Source organism: Lagenorhynchus albirostris, chromosome 4 (assembly GCF_949774975.1).
Source record: "Lagenorhynchus albirostris chromosome 4, mLagAlb1.1, whole genome shotgun sequence".
In the NCBI taxonomy this organism is placed as follows: Eukaryota; Metazoa; Chordata; class Mammalia; order Artiodactyla; family Delphinidae; genus Lagenorhynchus; species Lagenorhynchus albirostris.
In genome coordinates this window covers 78,845,279-78,867,346 of record NC_083098.1, presented here as the reverse complement: position 1 = coordinate 78,867,346, position 22,068 = coordinate 78,845,279, and the positions used below count along the sequence as shown (strand labels likewise).

The 22,068-nt window shown below is 37.3% G+C and overlaps 1 protein-coding gene across 1 annotated transcript in view; it reads right to left on the bottom strand.

The window, feature by feature from the left end:
• Positions 1-22,068, bottom strand: part of LOC132519360 (cytochrome c oxidase subunit 7B2, mitochondrial) — a 174,334-nt gene that overhangs the window by 73,221 nt on the left and 79,045 nt on the right. The window contains exon 2 of the mRNA XM_060147295.1: positions 11,622-11,677. The gene's annotated coding sequence lies outside the window, so the exon portion shown is untranslated. The remainder of the gene's footprint in view (positions 1-11,621; positions 11,678-22,068) is intronic.

The following is a 22,068-nucleotide window of genomic DNA, read 5'->3' as shown; positions in this document are numbered from 1 at the left end:
TTTTTTTCTAGGAAATGGAAAGCCATTGGGTAAGGGAGATAAGAAGTAAGTTAAAATGACTTTTTTTCCTAGTGTAAGTGACTGGTAGTACACTTAGTTCATTACTAGGAAGAAAAAAAGGTGGAAGACCAGGTGTGAAATAATAGTAAATATAAATATTTGTGTGTGTATATATATATATATATATATATATATATATATATATATATATATATATACACACACACATATATATATATATTTGCCCCTGGTTCCTGCTACTATTTAGTCTTTTACCCCAGTTTCTAACACAGAGCTCCCAAAACACTTATAATTTCCTGAGTGACGGAAACACCTTTTGTTCTAATGAGGTGACTCCTGATGGGCACCTGGATGGGGGCTGGTCATGAGAAAGCAAGTCATGATTAGAAGCTAGGAACTTTCAACCCCATCCCACCCCCATTCGCTAGAGAAGGCAGAGGGGTTGGAAATTGAGTTAATAATTGATCATGCCCACATGATAAAGCCTCCATATAAATCCCAAAAGTACAGGGTTCACAGAGCTTCTAGGTTGGTGAATACATACACATGCCAGGAGGATGGCACACCCAACTCCACAGAGACAGAAGCTCTTGCACGTGGGACTCTTCTAGGCTCAACTTATGTATCTCTTCATCTGGCTGTTCATTTGTATTCTTTAAAATATCCTTTATAATAAATTGGGAAGAGTAACTAAACTGTTTTCTTGGGTTCTATCAGCCACTCCAGTACATTATCGAACATGAGGAGGGTATCATGGGAACCTCTAATTTGTAGTCAAGTTGCGGGTAGCCTGGGGACCTACGACTTGCACTTGACTTCTGAAGTGAGCAGAAGTCTTGTGGAACTGAGCCCTTAATCTGTGGAATTTTTACTAACTTTGGTTAGTGTCAGAATTTAACTGAATTGCATCAACATCTGACATGTTGGAGAACTGGTTACTGTGGGGAAAAAAACACACACACACATCTGATGGCCAGAGCAGTAGTAGAGTTGTGACGAAATACAGGACATTTTCCTTTCTGGGCATTGGGTTTAGCAGAATATAAGAAAATGTACTCTGGACTTAATGAGTTTTAAGTGCCTAAGGCAACTTTAACAGGAAATGTTCAAAGGGTGATTGTATTAGTTAAGGTAATGGAAGCTGCTGTAATAGAAAAACCTTGACATTTAATGGCTTCACACAATAAATATTTATTTCTTGCTCGCCTAGTCTAGTAAGGGTGTAGGAGAGGGTAGGGAGTCTGTTTCACAGATATTCAGCAACTTTGGCTTAACAGTTTCTACGTCTTTAACAAAGGGCTTCCACTGCTTCTCTGGGTAATGGAAGGCATATTGTTAAATTAAAGTAGAATTCATCAGAAATGATGCACCATGCTGTTTATTGCTACATTGTTTATAATATCAAAGTTAGCAAGCAAATGTTCTTCCAGTTTACTGTAATGAAAATGGATTGTTTTCAGAATCAGAACAAATGAAATAATTGTTTTGAGATACACCAATACATCTCTCTCTCTCTCACACACACACACACACACACACAAACACACACACTAACACATACATACACACATAAATTCTCACTTACACTCAGAGGGCAGACCACTGGAGAAAGGCAATGAAAGAATGGTCCGTTAGCTGCATTTGAGACAGTAAGCATGCCTAGTCCTCTTATTGATTTAGAATAAGTGAAAGAAATGGCTTTTACTAGGAAAAAAAAAAACCTCACTGAATAGGATATAGCTTCTTAAGGAAAACTCAACTACTAACCCAGCCTTTAAGTGCATTAGGTAGTATAAGTCCATTTATGTCTTAGACCATAAGACATATACATGAAATACCTAGAATAGGCAAATTCCTAACAATGCAAAGTAGATTAGAGATTACCAGGGTCTGGGCAGAATGAGGAGTTATTGCTTAATGGGTACTGAGTTTCTCTTTGGAGCAATGAAAAAATTTTGGAAATAGACAGTGGTGATGGTTGTACAATATTGTGAATGTAATTAAAGCCACAAAATTGTACACTTAAAAATGGAAAATTTTATGTTATATATATATGTCACCACAATTTAAAAAAATGTTTTAAAATGAGTGTATAGAAGTTGGCTTATAACTACTGACTGCTATTTTAAAGTTAATTAATTTATACTTACCTAATTGATGAACTCGCTTCTTTTCTACCTGATTCTAAAGCACCCTAGAATGGTTCTGACAGTATGTATTTTAAGCACTTCATTTCTTTTTTTTAACTCATAAAATGATTTTATTACTTTTTTACATTTTAAACCTCATATTTATAACAGCATATTCTTTAAAAAATCAAGTGGTTTTTAACAGGTTTATGAGATAAAACACAAGCCTCCTGCTGTTCCTGCCCTGTTCCTGATTCTTACTCCCGTGAGGACACTATTTTAATAATTTTAGTGTTGCTTCTTTTATATCTTCCATATTTTTATTTTAGCCCTTATTTCTGAGAGTTCAATTAAGTTTTAATTTTATTTCCTCAAATTTTAGAACAAGCTTAACAACAACAATAATAAATATGTTCTACTTGATAATAAAATAGAACAATTTTGTTTGCTATTGCTCTGAACACTCACACCCACATACCCACAAACACACAAACTCATGTTAATTTCACAAATATATTAATTTTACTAGGTTGTTACAGAAATTAGACTATATATATTATATAGCAATGAGATTTTATATGTGTATGCATGTGTATGTACACATTTAACTCAATGCCCAGCACAGAATAAGTACTTCATACTGCGTAGTGGTATGACATAAACTATAGATAGAGCTCTGTTTAGACCTACATTAATTTCAAAAAGTAGTGTGCAGAATCAGTTGTGCTTTAAATAGTGTGTTTTAAGTAGTTTATTTTAGATTATATCAATCTCCCAAGTCCTCTCTTACAAAATTCTTTAGGTTAATGGCTATTATGATGAAAGTGTCAATCTCTTCATTATAAATTCAACTACTGAAAAATACTTTTAAGAGTTAAGATTTGAAACAGTTTTTTTTTCAATAAAACCATTAACTTGAAACTTTATCTAGAATTCTCTATATTCCATTAGTAACATAAGGTGGCAAATCACACAAAACTAATATTAGAGAGTCCCATTACAAACGAAGCCTATGCATTCTTCATCTTTATCCCTCCATCGTACTACAGAATGAGAAATATGCTTCAGGGTAAAGTTTCCAAATGCAAAAAAAAAAGATTCAGTTCTGATTACATTAAGGGAGAGAAGATAGGATAGCATTTTACTGATGATGAAGAAAGTTGTCAATAACAACTGAGTCACAAAGGACATTCAGCTCAAATTTTATCAAAGATCCAATGAAATTAGAACACTGTTCTCTAGGCATTCTGTTTAACCAAGTTTTTCCATATTTCAATTTAGTTATAGAAAATATCTGCACTACATTTTCCGAACATTCTATTTCCTGATAGAGCATCTTTTCAGTAATGCCCACTATTGGTCATTTGGCTGCCATTCTTTATTGACACTTGAAGGCAGCTGTGAGTTTAGTAGCCAACTTTAGTTAATTAGAAAAAGATTTGAGGGACTTCCCTTGTGGCACAGTGGCTAAGACTCTGCACTCCCAATGCAGGGGGCCCAGGTTCGATCCCTGGTCAGGGAACCAGATCCCACATGCATGCCGCAACTAAGAGTTCACATGCCACAACTAAGGAGCCCACCTGCCACAACTAAAGAGCCCACGTGCCGCAACTAAGGAGCTGGCGAGCCACAACTAAGGAGCCCGCCAGCCACAACTAAGACCCAGTGCAACCAAATATATAAATAAATATATATTTTTTTTGAAAAAGGAAGAAAAAGATTTGAAATTTTTCAAACTGTTCCTGGCTTCCAATGCATACCGTATTAATCTGTTCAGGCCACTGTAACAAAAAACCATAGACTTAGTTGCTTAAACAACAGAATTTCTCACAGTTCTGGAGGCTGTAAAGTCCAAGATCAAAGTGCTGGCAAATCTGGTTCCTGGTGAGAGCTTTCTTCCTGGCTTGCAGTGTGTCCTAGCTCGCTGTGTCCTCACATAGAGCTCTAGTCTCTTCCTCTTCTTATAATAATTATACTGATAATCCTTATACCTCTAATACTAATCCCACTATGGGGGCTCCACTCTCATGACTTCATCTAAACTTAATAAGCTCCCAAAGGCCCCACCTTTAACACTATCACACTAGAAGTTAAGGTTTCAACAAATGAATTTTGGGGGAACACAAATATTCAGTCCGCAACATATACTTTGCAATTATATTTAATTTGAAGTCAACACAGAACCTTAAACATATTTCTAAGTATCTTCTCATTATAAAAACTGTCTCTCTTCATAATTTTATTGAATATTTTAGAATGTTCTCATATATTGGTGTGCATCAGACTCACCTGTGGGAGCCTGCACACCATAAAAATGAGATCCAACCCAAACATAAAAATATAGGCACAAATTAATGAAAACATTAACTTGGGTTTTCTATAGATGAAAACTCCTGGCATAAAAATATCTCTTCCTATATAAATAATCTAAAGAGGATACTGGGAAGCTAAAAAAACACCTCTTTAAATCAAACTCCTTTGCAAATTCGTAAGTAATTCCTGATTATTATATATCCTTGATCCCTTTTGGAAATCTAATGCAATCTTCAAGTCATATTCATCAAATATTAATGGCTTACTATAATCACACACTTGTTTATAAAAATCAGGAATATGTAATTTTGGGAATAGGTTTCATCAACAGGATGAGACAGTGCTCTCAGAAAAGTAATGATGATTAAATATCCACAAAGAGTTTTTTATAACATTCTGTTTTATGTGTTCCTATGCAGCCTCATGCTGTTTGCTGCCACATTTCAGAAATACCAAAGAGCAAGGCAAGGTTTGGAGAAGGACAATAATAATAATAAACCATAGAACAGATTTATAAGTGAAAAAGATACCAAAGGTCAGAACTCCTCATTCCGAAAGACTGAGGTTGAAATAACTGAAATTACTGTAAACAAAGAAGACATGGATAAAGTGAACATGGGTATTTACTGAATTCTGGATGCATAGAATGTAAATCTAGAAAACAGTATACTCTTTGAAAGCACATTACTGCTTCACAGATGAGGCAAAGCAAGCAAAATAGCTTCTAGGAAAATTTAGGTGAATTTGCATATTCTAGATCAGCATCAAATGATGAAGGAAAGTTAAAAGTTATTTAGGTCAAATCCCTATTCTATGACATTTGACATCATGCAAAATAATCATGCTTCCTCAGGGGCAGCACTTTAAAAGTAAAAAAAAAACATCATGAATGAACTACCTGTATGTCTTACATTAGAAATAATTTAGATAATTTGTAATATTATAAGTGATTCAATATAGTTCAGATATAAAAATACATAAAATGCAAACATATCTCATATATATGATATATATATATATCTCAGAAAACCACTCTTGATCAAATTTCATTAGAACAGGTAATTAGCATCCCTCATTAGATGAAGAGTACAGATGGAATATGGTCACAGAAGCCAAAATACCTGTTACCTATGTTAGTTGTTCCCTGTTTTTTTCAGGAAGATTGGACTTATGCCCTAGGAGAGTATCTATAATTTTCTATCAGACCCTGGTGGTCATGCATTAACGGACCAAGCATAACTTGGTCCATTAATCCTGAGTAGAGTAAAAGTATGGAGTATTCTGTGATCACACAACATGTCTTGATGCCTTACTGGTATTCATAGCTTCTCTCAAGTGTGTGGTAGACGGGAGATGGTCAGTCCTTATTATTCAAACCTGGATCACTGGCAGCTTTCCTCTCATTCATCTTCTGGGAAAACCCTGTGTCACAGTTAGAATAAATGGTAATGTGCTCAGTTCTGTAGCTTATCCCAAGACCTGAGACTTCTGAATGGCATTTGGCCCAATCCCAGAAATTTTATTCCACATTGATTTTGCCTTTCCTGAGCTTTTTTTCATTTCAAAATCTGTACCAAAAATAATCACCTTAAGATCAAGCACTGAAATCAATGCCAATGTCCCTGGACTCTCTTTTTGAATCAGCTTCTTTGAGTGTTTCGTGTCTTTTCAAAACATTGACTGATTAAAATTTTTATGCTTTACTTTGAGACCATTTTCTCATTTTAACTCCTTTGAGTTGCTGTGATTTTATAAATAGTGTCCTTATTATGATCTGCTTCTGGCCTTCCTCACAGACTTCAGCGAGAGTCCTGGAGTCCTGGAGCCTATTTTTGTGCTCTCCTGAGGAGGCTTGTTCCCTAGCTCTCCCTCATTGTGAGTTTGTTCCAGGCTGTTGGCTGCCTAATGCTTTGATGTCTCTCTCCACTACCTAACTCTTGCCTTTCAACAACTGAGCTTCGGTTTCTTGTTTACTGCCATCCTTGTCACAGCTCTTGGCTTACTACTCTGTGTGTCAGTTGAATCCTTGGCAACTTCCTGTGTCATTTCTTGTCCCTCCTTCTCCACAAATTGCTTTTCACCAGTTTGGCTTTCCAAAGACAGCCTGTCAGCAATTCAAAGTGTGGATTTTATCTCTGGTCTCCTAGACAGTGCTCATTTTAATTATTAGTAAGAGGCAGAAGGCTGACACATAAAGGTAAGTAACCACCTACGCTGTCACTAAAAAGGCACAAGGATTAAGTCCTGTTCAGGGTGCCTGAAATCCCAGATGAGAGATTCATTTCTCTGATTTTAAAAATTTTGATTTTACTTTTAGGAGAGCTTGATCAAATTGTAAATACTCTCTTCTGTTTACCTTCAGGCTTTTCTACATATACTGCTGTGGCATTTGCTATATTATATATTCTATCTCATATTGTCATAATTAATCATTATTAATACACAATATCATAATTAATTTTGTTTCTATGCACCCATGAGACTGTAAGCCATTTACATAGGCATGGTGTTCCAGTCATTATATCTTAGTGTCTAGGGTAGTACATACATGGTGACAGTAGGTCTAAATACGTGGTTGTTGAGTTAACAGATATAAAACATAGGTGGAGAGGTGGAAAACTTATACCACTAACTTCTAATGCATTCATTTAAAATGTAAGAAGTATCAGTTTGGGAAGTGAGTCAGTTGATGCAACAGAAAACTCAAATAACAATGGCTTAAACACAAAACGGTAAATTTTGCTTATATAATGAGAATTCCAAGGGAAGGAAATTACTGTTATTGATTTGAAAGTTCAGGTATGTCATGGCTAAAATCTCAGTAATATTCCTAACCTTTCAAGGCAGCAAGGTGGCTGCTCCAGTTCCAGTCATCGTGTGTACCTTCCAGGAGCAGGGAAGAAAGAAAGGGCCAGAAGGAAGACAAGATACCATCAACAGCAAGAACACAGAGACTTCCCAGAAATTCCATCAGATTCCTGTTTATATTTCATTGGACAGAATTATGGCAAATTGTCTCCCATAGCAAAAAGGAGAAAGAGATAATGGGGGGCTTGTGGTCTTTTTTTTTCTCTTGACACCACAAGTAAAAAGAAGAAGAGAATGAATATTAAGCCACAAAAAATCACTGTCACAGAGGGGTACTGAGGTGTATATGAGTGCTGGGAAAAAGTCAATTTAAGTGAAAATGTAAAAGATTCAATGTAAATGAAAGACAGCATATAACGTCAACTGATGGCTGCTTCACCATCTTGCCCAGTAATGGCTGACAGAAGTCAGACATTTTGATCTATAAGCTTGAAAGCCTGACTGAGGCATGAGATCTTCGTGGGAATCCTAACACAGTATCTTTCTATTCTTCATTAAGCCTCTTCATGGGCTTCATAAGTAAAGTTGTCCTGAGCATTTTCTAAATATCTGGCTCTGTGGTACATTGAATAATATACCATAATACTTGCCTTCAAGCTGCCCACCTTAATCTAAACCTTGTAACAACAGAAGTGAGCACAGGATCTTGCAATTCCCCTGAAGAAGCACTTAGACTGAGTATGTGCTTGTGGGGTGAGAATTTTGTCAGGGAAGGATTGTCTTAGAGGAGAAAGTGGAGCCCGCCAAATGAAGAGCAGAAGGGTGTTACTGGCATAAAGGCATGTGCATTAGTGCATAAAGGCACAGGAAGGCAAAGGAAGTGAAAAGCATTCTGGGATTTGTAATTTTTCAGTGGAGCAAAGCACAGAATTCAGAGGGTAAAGACAATGGTAGGGAGACAAATTAGAAGAGAGTAAGCAAGAACCAAAGGCTCTTTCTGAACAATGAGACAATGAATAATTTTAAGCTGTTATGAGTTCTATGTTTTAGGAAAATTATTCTGGTGTTACTAGGGACAGTTTACTGGAGGCATGTAACACTGAAGAGAGAGAATTCAGTTAAAGGAGTATCCCAATTGTTCAAATGAAAAATATGAGGGCTTAACCCAAAACAATATCAGAGGATTTGGAAAAAAAGACCGGATTCCACAAACATTAAACAAGTCCAACAACAAACTCACCAAATGCTGTGTGTGCACATGTGTGTGGTAGGCAGTCAGGGGAATAAGTGTAGGAGTGGGGCAGAAATGAGGGTAGAAAACTAAAACAACTCCCATTTCTTCACTCATTCATGGATTCAATGATGATGATTGAGTTGATTTTCCTAGTGGCAGTGGTGTTTGGCGTAATGTGCAACCTCAGTAAGACATAATAATATACACAGCTGCTCACATTAATGCCTATACATCTGACCCAAGCACATGAGGCAACTTCAACAAGAAAACAGTCACTCAGCCATTGAGAAACCCAACAATGTGCTCTTGAATCATGGTTGAACAGCCTACTTCCTAGAGCAAATCTCAAGGACCAAAGGAATATTATGAAACACTAGATTTTATTAAGCAAAGGACAAGCCTGTTCACACCATGTTTCCATGGTGAGTTACTTAGTAGCCTTCAAAACAACTTATTAGCGAAACCAGAAACTTATAGCCTCTGTAGCAATTAATGAATAAAATCTGGTATCTAGAATATGAGGAAAAATTCTTAAACCATAAGGAAAATGATGTAGTCTTCACAAAGCCAATCCAAGTAATTAGATACTTAAATAAGAACAGCAAGGCAAAAAGGAATAGATTGTGGTCCCAGCTCCAGAGAAAACCAGCAGAAATGGTGAGGTGGAAGCATGCAACAGTGCCTAAAATTAGCATTCTATTATCCTGCCTTTATATTCTGCATGAAGGTGCCTTAAGGTTCACCAACCCAATAGTCCTTGTTACTGCTATTAGCTCAACGAAAATAATAACAAAGGATCTCTTAGTGCATTGCCTGGTTTGAAAAAAATTGTATAGAAGAATAAATTCTCAAAATAATTCTGGTTTTCGGACAAGAAGAGCATCCATGTTAAAAGATCCAGGTCTTCTTTTTCAAAAGATTGGTTTCCTGTATGTTTGTGCATTGGGAGATAATCTGACCTTAAGGACAACAAAATCAATAAATTAGCAGAAATGAGTAAGTAGGATTAAAACATATACGAAGCATAGTGTTTATAAGCTCATTTTAAGTCAAAAGGACCTCGATTGGAATCTTGGCCTTTGCACTTAACAGGCTTCTTAGCTTCTCTAAGCCTCAACAATAATATAGAAATAAAAGCACCTACTTCACAGAACTGTTGTGAGAACTAAATGCTCATGAGGCATCCAGCCTTAAATCTGGCAGATAATAAATCTCAAATACATATTAACATAAAAGATGAATTAACAACATTCTGCAAAGTACTGATTTGTATTTCCCTTTTACAGGAGAAGAGATTAAGGCTCTGAGAGGCTCACTGACTTATCCAAGGTCACGATGCTAATAAATTTGCAAACCAGATTCAAACACAGGTCTACTATGATAGGTTCGCTGTTCTGATTTTTTTTTATTCTATATTTTAGAAAATTTCCTTTTAACAGGCCAGGACATAATATAAATACTGTGCTAAGCTTATGGCTTCAGAATTCAATTGAAAGAGGAACCATACAGAAGAAAATGAAAGTAAAAGCAGTCTATTCCAAACAGCTCAGTGTGATAGCCCTGTAAATGATCAAGTTTAGAACATAGAACCTATGAGAAATGGTTAAAACGATCACAACAATCTAAGTTTGGAGAAGACACAGTAGGGGGAAATATAATTGCAGTTATCAAATTTACAGAAATGTAGTTTAGAATATTATGCACACTTTCACTTTGCAAGGATGGTTTAATTATTCCCAAAGGACTAAATATTAAATGCAAGGAAAAATGACAGTAATAAAATAGACACCCTGCTGCCAAGTTCGAATGAGAATTTACAGGAGTGGGGGTGATTTTAGGGGATGGATGAGAGGTCTATTGTGATTCAGGGATGAATTATTATGTTTACATTTGCAAGTTCCGTGGTTATAGGGGGGCTGCTGGGTTGTAAGAAAATCTTAAAACTTGGATTAATTTTTCCAAACAATGAATATTTCAAAATCAAAATGCAATGTCTGAATTCTCATGTTTAATTATTAAAATGCCCATGAGTTTACCAAAAAGAAACTGTTCACAGAAATTTGCCATTTAACAAGGTTATTACCACCAAAGAATTTGATTATCCTATAAAATTTTATCTCAGTATACAATTTCACATTTACCAAAGGATATATTATTGGTCCTTAACTTTAACTGAAGAAGTTTAGGGATTACTATTACCAAATTCTACTTTCAAGCTAACCACTGATTCCAGATATAAACATGGATAACGGCAAGGAAAAAATTAAATTCATATTTCTAGATAGTTACATACCATACTGGTCAGGTCAGCAGAGTATAAAAAGAAGGTCTATTACCATCTAATAGCAAAATGAGGTTTTAAAAACAGTGTCTAATATAGATAAGCAACAAGGATATACTGTACAGCACAGGGAATTACAGCCATTATCTTGTAATAACTTAAAATGGAGTATAATTTGCAAAGATATTGAATCACTATACTGTATACCTGAAACTAATATAATATTGTAAATCAATTATGCTTCAATAAAAAAAAGAATTCAATAAAAATTTTTAAAAATTAAAAAAAAATAGTGCCTAAATTTCTCATAAACATAATTAGACAATCACACCAGGGGGCGCTCTTAACACTGAAATGATGGATGACATTTTAAAACATGTGGTGGTCTTAGCTGGCCAAAGTAAAGATTTTTCTAAGCATGTATAGTACTTGCAACAAGTGCTTATCTCTCTAAAATGTTTGCTGGCAATACACATTTTATTTTTCATCCAACTGATTGCATTAAGACTATCAAGTTAGTCAATCAAGTAAAACTTTTTCGACAGATAGGAAATATCTTATTTTGGAAACATTTGTTTATTTAGACTGGTATATGTCTCTTATACTTTCTGTGGTTAGGCTAATTCTGAATAATAAATAGAGTGCTTAAGAGTACATACAACTTTTTAAAGCGGTTTTGTTGTCAATTTTAATTTTTACAAAATTTCTTACCAGAACTTTAACTTTCTTTCTTTCTTTCATAAAAAAGGAGGGATCCACAACATTATCTAAAATTGACACTCACAGTGAAATTCTAATCTCAGCACCATGGGTCTTTTCCATATTTTGTCATTACCTGATAGGAACTCTGAAGCTCAGATGCTCTCCTCAGAAAGTTCAAGATTCAGATTCCTAAAAATATAATTAGAAAATTAGTGTGAGGTTTCAAGGAAACAGAAAAAGGCAAAAGGTAAGGATGGGCTATATTACCCAGAGAAAATCACCATAGACTACTTCACCAACAGTAAATATTTTTATACGAGTGACACCTGATTAAATAAACTTTAAGAAATAACTTAAAGTACAAAGGAAAGAATTGCAAAGTATTTGAAAGGAAGAGGACATAGTTACCTGTCTTTCTATAGTGATACAGAAGGAGTTTGTAAATTTTTCTCAACCCATGTATTTGAGATCACCCCCTTTCATCTGTCAGCTGCCTCCATGAGTTACTATCTACCTGTGCCCAAGCTCAAATAGGGAGAGTTCTGATCAAGGTTCACCTTATGTGTATGGAGAATAGGGAGCTACCTCTTCCACGTGAGTTCAGGGAAACAAGCATGAACTCCTCTATTGTTTGTGCCATAAATCAAATTTGCCATCATACTAATGTCTCAAATTCTAGTGATAGGAACAATTTTTTTCATTCTATAAAGTAAAAATACACCTGGAGAAAATGATACATTTATTACTTTAGACCAAAGTATATGTGGATGATAGGAAGCCCTACCTACCCAGAAACAGATATTAACACAGTTTTCCAAAACATGGGTGAGGGACTTCCCTGGTGGCACAGTGTTTAAGAACCCGCCTGCCAATACAGAGGACACGGGTTCAAGCCCTGGTCCAGGAAGATCCCACATGCAGCGGAGCAACTAAGCCCATGTGCCACAACTACTGAGCCTGCGCTCTAGAGCCCGTGAGCCATAACTACTGAGCCTGTGTGCCACAACTACTGAAGCCCGTGCATCTAGAGCCCGTGCTCCGCAACAGGAGAAGCCACTGCAATGAGAAGCCGGCACACCACAACAAAGAGTAGCCCCGGCTCGGCACAACTAGAGAAAGCCTGTGCACAGCAATGAAGACCCAACGCAGCCAAAAAATTAATTAATTAATTAAAAACAAACAAAAAAATGTGGGCGAGAAGGAAAGAAAAAAAGAACATTGGATGAAAAAAGGACAGGCCCCAGAGGAGAAAACCCTGCAGAGAGAGTATGTTAGGAGGAGTTAGGTGACTACCATTATCGGCATTACTCCTTAATCTTTGTACGGAGAGGTTCATTAAGGCAAATGCAGCCTTGTTTGGTGAGAGGCAACATCTGACATGAACCAATCTGGCATGTGGCAAAGCCACAAGAGTTTCCATCAATAGCGAAGTCAGAGAGCAGTGGTGTTGGAGTTCCATGTGGTCCATCCTGTTAGAAGCAGGCCCGGAGCCAGCTGGTATAAAATGGAGACAGAGGTTACTTCTTCCCATTAGGACTCCAGTTGCCAGAGAGCCACCAAGTGCCCTATATTTTAGATCAGGTCCTAGTGTTACCTGAAGATAAGTACACTAACCAAGAAATGGCAAATTAAAAATAAAGATTTAATAAATTGGATGTTGGATATGAGAGAACAGGAAGAGTCAGGATGGCATAAAAGTTTTTGATCTGAGCAACTGAAAGAACAGAGCTGCCATTTAGTGGGACTGGGAAACCATGGGAAAAACAGGTTACTTTTAGGGGAAATAATTATTTTGACTTTGGATATATGAATTTCGAGATGTCTATCAGAAGAGGAACAATATAAAGAAAGCAGTGGCTATATCAGTGTGGAGTTTAGAGAAGGATATCAAGCTTTAAATATAAAACAGGGTTGTCCAATCACTGACAGTATTTAAAGACGTGAGATACGAGAGGAAGTGAGTACAGACAGAGAAGACGGATGACAGAGACTAGCCCTGGGGTGGGCAGACTCTTAGGTGCCTCGATCATCCCTGCCTCCTGGTGGTCATGCTCTTGTATGATTCCAATTCCCTAGAGTGTGGGCAGGACCTGTAACTTGCTTCTAACCAATAGAATACATGACAGCATGCAGGTGATTGACACTGTGTGATCACATTATTACAGTGCCAATTGTGCTGGAGCTTTTTCCCTCACTAGCTGACTTTTGTGAAGCAAGCAGCCATATTGGGGAACCTCAACCTTTGCTGGGCAAAGAAGTGAGGGTAGCCTCTTGAAACTGAGGGCAGCCTCTAGCTGGCATCTTGTAACGTCTCCAGCCCCCAGCCAACAAGAAATGAAGCCCTCACTCCTATAGCCTTAAGAAAATAAATCCTGCCAACAACCTGTTTAAGCTTGGAAATAAATCCTTCTCTAGTCAAGCATTCAGATGATACCCCAACGCCAGCTGACACCTTGACTGCAGTCTTACAGAAGACCTAGTTAAGCTACACTAGACTTCTGACCCAAAGAAACTGTGAGATAATATATATCTGTTGTTTAAAAACCACCGAGTTTTAGGTAATTTGTTATGCACCAATAGAAAAGTAATGCAAGACCCGAGATACTACAAAATTTAGAGGTGAGGGAGCTATGAAAGAGCCAGGAAAAGACCAAGGAAGAGAGGCTGGTGAGGTAGGAGGAAAACCAAGAGAAAAGCATTTCTCCAAGGGACTTATTGCCTGCTTCCTCAGAGAAATCTGACAAATAGATAAAGAGCAAAGAGAAAGTTGAGTCCCCTGACCTGCTAGAGGCTCATGTGTAATCACTACTAAAGGTACACGAGAAGCCAGGTGGAGCCACCTCCATTCCAACCATGGGGTCGTCTACGTTACCCCTTCCTGGAAGAAAGTGGTAAGAGCCAGTGATTCTACGTGGGTACTGGTAGAAGCCAGAAAGCATTCAGTTCTTTCTGCTCTAGGTGGTCATTCACTAAGAATATTAGCTGAAACATTTACAGCTATTTTTTAGCAATGATGAGTTTCCCTACAGATGTTTTTGAGGGGGTGGGCTCTAGTAGTCTAGCCAGCTCATAGGTGATCACCATTGAAAGGGACATGAGAAGCCAAGTCCGAGCCACCTCCACTTCAGCCTCCTTCCAAGGAGAAAGTGGCAATTGGCACTGCTAAGTAAAAGACATACATACTTATTAGGCTCCCTGGAAGACCCAATTAGTGCCAGAGTTGTGCTACTTCACTGTTTATAAGGCTTTGAAAGTTGGTATTTCAAAACTGGCTAACACTTAATACTAATCAAAGTCAGTTCATTTTAACTACTAAGTAGCTAACATAACTTATTTTTAAACTTTTGTTTTTAGATATGCTTAGATTGGCTTTTAATGTACGTGTTTTTTTAAAATCAATACAACCAAATCTAATGAGCATGTATTATGTGAAAGGCCCTGAATTAACTAGGTATATAGCTCAGTGAAAGAAGCTTCCCTGCCTCTTTTTGTATATCTATAATTCATATGCAAACTTATACTATTTATAAAGCGGTCACACAATCAAAGACTATGTTGTGCCCTAACGTGACTAGTATTCAGCTTTTATCTAGGTTTATCTACAGTGAGCATCCTATTTCCCTATAGTGCTTTGAAAGCAATTTCTTTCCTATTCATTCATTCAATGAAGATATACTGAGCACTCACTTAGTTACACAGAGGGGCAAATTGGATAAAAAATGCGCAAGTATTCAATGTTCCTGTTCTATAAGAACAATGCTATCCAAAATGTGCCAAACATCTCCCTTTTCATTTATGTCCTCAATATACTTTATCAATGTATGTGTGTATATGTATGTGTTGCATGTGTGTATAAATACACACACACACACACACACACACACACATATTTGACTCTTAAACAACACAGGGGTCAGGGGTGTCAACCCTCAGTGCAGTTGAAAATTCTCCTATGCCTTTATAGTCAGCCTCCTATATCCATGGTTCCTCCATATTCTCAGTTCCACATCTGTGGATTCAACCAACGTCAGATCATGTAGTATTGTAGCATTTACTATTGAAAGAAATCTGCCTATAAGTGGACCTCTGCAATTTAAATCTGTGTTGCTCAAGGGTCAACTATATATATAAACATATACATATATATATATATATATACACATTTACTCTGCCTGATATATAGTGTATACACATATACATGTATGTATGTGCGTATATATATATATATTTACTGTTTATTTATCTGTAGATACTCTGCTAACCTAGCAATACAACCCTTGCATCATCAGCTTTTCCCCAAGTTTTGCTCCATCATCAAGGCTAAAAGTTAAATCAATTGCTGATGTACTTCACTTGGTTCAGGTTAGCAGGCTTCATTATTCTCAGTCATGTCCTCGGCACCATGAAACAAAGGGAAGTATAAGACTAGATCATGGCATGGAGGAGTTTTCAACTTATTTTATTACTAATGGCTTTCCTAATCTTCTTTGTCACTTGAATGTATGCCCTTCCATAGAATTTATTCCTATTAGCTTTCCATTGAAACACTTTTTAGCACACAGTATGTTCTCAATAAGCATCACCTGACTGAAAAGCTACTTTCCAAAATGATTGAGGTGGCTTGCATGAAAATGGAAATATGCATTTAGACAAGCAAATGGAAATACACCATTAGATAAACATATACAAACTAAAGCTAAATAAAAAGGGCCTACAAAATGTTTAACCCACTCAACAATTTGTTTTAATGAATTGAAGACAATAACTGTTTTTAAAACTATGTCCACATAAGTATATTTGAAAATTAAATCTGGCCCTGTGCTTTCTCACAGCTATTACAAACACCAAAATACAGATTGTGTAATCTTATTTCCAACAAAAAGAAGTATTTCATTTTATGAAAGAAAGCATGTTTTTCCTGGGTGATGAATTCTAAGAATTTATTGCAAAGATAATTAGATTAAAGCAAAAATCAGAGCACATATCTTCCTTAATCTAAAGAAAGATGGATAAATTGACACAGAATTGCTAAAATGAATGTGCTGGATTGAGTGAGATATACAGCTCTTTCCAGAATTTCTGTTGTGATTCTATCAACTATCATTCTTTGTGTTATTTATGGCTATACCCAGGAATAATTATTATTTATTAGAACAAGTTGGTAAGCATTTTCAAGAACAGAAGAAAAAGAACAGCAGATTGCTAAATGAGCATACATGTCTTATATGTTTTCCCAAATGCACAATATATTTGTACAGTATAGGTTATCTTGCATGAAAAAACATACCTCAACATTAATATCTATTTTCTACTCCCCGAAAGAGCAAACTTGGGAGATTCAAGATGGCGGAGGAGTAGGTGGACGTGGAGTTCATTTCTCTCCATGGATGCATCAGGAATACATTTATAGATGCAACAATTCTCACAGAACACTGGCTGAAAACTAGCAGAAAATCTTGGACACTGGAAAAACTATAAAGATCCCTGCATAACTGAGTAGGATGGAAAAAAAGAAGGGAGAAGGAGGAGAAGAGGAAACGGGATGGGACCTGCATCCCAGGGTGGGGGAGATGAAGCAGAGGAGAGATTCCCAAATTTGGGGAAACCCCCTCTCCGACAGGGAAATTGATTGGGATAAAAGGGAAGCATTTGAGGCTGTCAGAAGAAGGTGAAGCGGCCAATCTGTGGCACAGGGGACAGAGTGAGAAATACACATATGGTCTGTACCACGGCTGTACGTGCCCCAGACTGGGATGTGTGTTCACAGGTGTGCAAGGGGGCTGGGAGCTGATGCATGGGGATTGGAGAACAGGCCCAGAGAGAAAACTGCTGTTGGCTGTGGGGAGACAGACTGAGGGGATGGGAGGGAGGAAATCTGCAGCAGGGAATGCCTATGGAGGAAGACTGGACTGCCACTGGGTGCTATTTCTGAGTCACACACAGGGGGAGGAGCCACTATCGTAACCTCTTTCTCCCCACACGCCGGTGCCTGCTGACGACAATAAAAGAAGCCGGCTCAGGGCTGGCTCCTGTGTGCCAGCTGCCGAGCAATAAAAAGAAAAGCCCCCTCAGAGCTAGCCCTCACGTGCCTTATGCCAGGCCCCAGAAAAGGCCTCATTAGGGCCATATCTCTTAAGCCCATGGCCACTGGCTTCCCTGTGCATTTGGAGCCACTGGGGCTCCCAATATCCAAGCAGTCATACCACCTCTGCACTCGGTCCTCACAGGTGCAGAGCCAAGAGCTCCAAGGCAGCCTCAGGACCAGACTCCTGTAGGTGGGCCACACACAGAGGCAGGGATAAAACCAAACCTTACCCCAGAGACAGGGTGACTAAAGAAGAAGAATGAAAATCTTTCCACCAGCTGTACAAGCTACAGATTAAATCCCCACGATCAGCTGGGTAGACGCTGCATCTATGGAATATCTAAGTAGACAATGAGTGTTCCCACAAATGAAAATGGTGAAGCTCAGGCAGCTGCGGACTTTGGGGGTAGCACACGCAGGAAGTGGGCCAGATCACAGTCTGAGTGGTGCCCACAGGGCCCACAGCAGGTCCAGACACCAGCCCAGAGGCAGAGGAGAGCCTCTTGGGGAGGCAGAGGTGGGCTGTGACTCATGGCGTGGGCGAGGACACATATAGCGGAGACCCGAGGGAAACATAATTATCACGATTAATTTTATTATGTTTTGATTCATTCTGTTGTTGGTTCTAGTTTTTTTTTGTTCATTGGTTAGTTTTTTCTTTTTTTTTTAGTCTTTTGGGATCTCCATGATTTATAACATATTTTTAATTTTTATTATTTTTTCAATGTCTATTTTTACTTTGCTTTCTTGTCCCTCGTTTTTGTCCTTTTTATTTTATTTTATCATTATTATTTTTTTAATCACCTTTATCAGTTTGTTCTGTTTCCTTGCTTTATTCTTCAGTTAACACATTGCTTTGGTTTTGTTTCTAGGTTACGTGTTTTTGTCAGTTTTAATCTTGTTTGATTTTATTTTTGAGTTCTATTTGTCTGGTTGTTCTCTTGCTTTTTGATTTGTTTGGCTCAGTTTTTGTTTCTTTTACCTGTGTGTGTGTTTCCTTGTTTCTGTTTCTCTTTGTTTGATTTTGCTTTTACCATTTCTCTGGAGTTTTCTTTATCTTTTCTTTTAATTAAATATATATTTTTTTGTATATTTCTGTTTCTATGTTGAATTTCTGTTGTTCGCCCTTCTTTCTCCCTTCTCATTTTCTTTTTTTTTTAATATTATTTTTGTCAGTTTGCTTGGTTTCTTTGCTTCACTTTTCAGTTGGCACTCTGCTTTGGCTTTGTTTTTTGGTTTAGGGTTTTTGTCAGCTTTCTTCTTAATTGTTTGATTTCACTCTTGGGTTCTTCTGTTTGTTTGGTTGTTATCTTTCTATTTGACTTATTTGGCTCTGTTTTTGTTTCTTTTGTCTGTGTGTGTTTCCTTGTTTCTGTTTCTGTTCGTTGATTTTACTTTCTACCATTTGTCTGGGGCTTTGTTAGTCTTTTTTTTTTTTCAAATCCCCTTTATTGCTGGGACAAGTGACCTGTGGTGTCTTGGTCCCTCGACCAGAAGTTGGGCCTGAGGCTCTGGAGTTGGAGCACCGAGTCCAGGATGCTGGACACTAGAGAATGCTGGCCCCAGGGAAGATTAATCGCCAAGAGCTCTCATGGAGGCCGCTGTCTGATTCCAAGCTCCACCCAACTGACAGCACCTCCCAGCACTGGATGCCTCATACCAAACAACAAACAAGACAGGAACACAAACCCACCAATAAATACACAGACTACCTAAAGTAATACTAAGCACACAGACAACCCAAAACACACCACCTGACACGGCCCTGCTCATCAGAGGGAAAAGATGCAGCTCCACACACCAGAACACAGGCACCATTCCCTCCCATCAAGAAGCCTACACAAGACACTGGATCAACCCCAGCATTGGGGGCAGAGAACAGAAGCAAGAGAAACTATGACCTTGCAGCCTAAGGAAAGGAGACTTCAAATATTGTAAATCAGACAAAATAAGAAGACAGGGAAATATCATACAGGCAAAGGAGCAAGATAAAACCCCACAAGACCAAATAAATGAAGAGGAAATAGGCAAACTACGTGAAAAAGATTTCAGAGTAATGATAGTAAAGATGATGCAAAATCGTGGAATAGAATAGAGAAAATACAAGAAACGTTTAACAAGGTCCTAGAAAACTAAAGAGAAGACAAACAGTAATTAACAACACAATAACTTAAATTAAAAATACTCTAGAACAAATCAACAGCAGAATAACTGAGGCAAAAGAATGGATAAGTAACCTGGAAGATAGAATGGTGGAAATAGCTGCCGCAGAGCAGAATAAACAAAAAAGAATGAAAAGAATGGAGGACAGTCTCAGAGACCTTTGAGACAACATTAAGTGAACAAAGATTCGAATTATGGGCGTCCCACAAGAAAAAGAAAAAAAGAAAGGGTCTGAGAAAATATTTGAAGAGATTATAGTATAAAACCTCGCCAACATGGGAAAGGAAACAGTCACCCAAGTCCAAGAAGCGCAGAGAGTCCCATACAGGATAAACCTAAGGAGAAACACGCTGAGACACATATTAATCAAACTAACAAAAATTAAACACAAAGAAAAAATACTAAAAACAGTCAGAGAAAAGCAACAAATAACTTACAAGTTAATCCCTATAAGGTTAACAGCTGATCTCCCAGGAGAAACCCTACAGGCTAGAAAGGAGTGGCAAGATATATTTAAAGTGATGAACAGGAAAAACCTACAACCAAGATTACTCTACCCAGCAAGGATCTCATTCAGATTTGATTGAGAAATCAAAAGACTTACAGACAAGCAAAAGTTAAGAGAATACACAGCACCACCAAACCAGCTTTACAACAAATGCTAAAGGAGCTTCTTTAGGCAGGAAACACAAGAGAAGGAAAAGACTTCCAAAAACAAACCCAAAACAATTAAGAAAATGGTAATAGAAATATACATATCAATAATTACCTTAAATGTAAATAGATTAAATGCCCCAACCAAAAGACATAAACTGGCTGAAAGGATACAAAAACAAGACCCGTATATAGGCTGTCTACAAGAGACCCACTTCAGACCTAGGGACACATACAGACTGAAAGTGAGGGGATGGAAAAAGATATTCCATGCAAATGGAAATCAAAAGAAAGCTGGAGTAGCAATACTCATATCAGACAAAATAGACTTTCAAAAAAAGACTACTAAAAGACACAAGGAAGGACACTGTACAATGATAAAGGGATCAATCCTGGAAGAAGATATAACAATTGTAAATATTTATGCACCCAACATAGGATCACCTCAATACATAAAGCAAATGCTAACAGCCATGAAAGGGGAAATCGACAGTAACACAATAATAGTAGGTGACTTTAACACTCCACTTACACCAATGGAGAGATCACCCAAACAGAAAATAAATGAGGAAAAACAAGCTTTACATGGCACATTAGACCAGATGTACTTAATTGATATTTATAGGACATCCCATCCAAAAACAACAGAATACACTTTCTTCTCAAGTGCACACGGAACATTCTCCAAGATAGATCACATCTTGGGTCACAAATCAAGCCTCGGTAAATTTAAGAAAATTGAAATTGTATCAAGCATCTTTTCCGACCACAACGCTATGAGATGAGATATCAATTACAGGAAAAAAACTGTAAAAAATACAAACACATGGAGGCTAAACAATACGCTACTAAACAACCAAGAGATCACTGAAGAAATCAAAGAGGAAACCAAAAAACCCAGAGACAATGAAAACACGATGCCCTAAAACGTATGGGATGCAGCAAAAGCAGTTCTAAGAGGGAAGTTTATAGCAATTCAATCTCACCTCAAGAAACAAGAAAAATCTCAAATAAAAAACCTAACCTTACAAGTAAAGTAATTAAAGAAAGAACAACAGCAAAAAAAAAAAACCCTAAAGTTAGCAGAAAGGAAGAAATCATACAGATCAGATCAGAAATAAATGAAAAAGAAATGAAGAAAAAATAGCAAAGATCAAGAGCAAAGAACTAAAAGCTGGTTCTCTATGAAAATAAACAAAATAGATAAACCACTAGCCAGACTCATCATGAAAAAAGAGAGAAGACTCAAATCAACAGAATTAGAAATGAAAAAGGAGAAGTAACAACTAACATTGCAGAAATACAAAGGATCATGAGAGACTATTACAAGCAGCTGTATGCCAATAAAGTGGATAACCTGGAAAAATGGACTAATTCTTAGAAAAGTACAAACTTCCAAGGTAGAACGAGGAAAAAATAGAAAACATGAACAGACCAATCACAACCACTGAAATTGAAACTGTGATTAAAATTCCTCCAACAAACAAAAGCCCAGGGCCAGATGTCTTCACAGGAAAATTATATCAAACATTTAGAGAAGAGCTAACACTTATCCTTCTCAAACTCTTTCAAAATATAGCAGAGGAAAGAACACACCCAAACTCATTCTATGAGGCCACCATCACCCTGATACCAAAACCGGACAAAGATACTACAGAAAAAAGGAAAACACAGGACA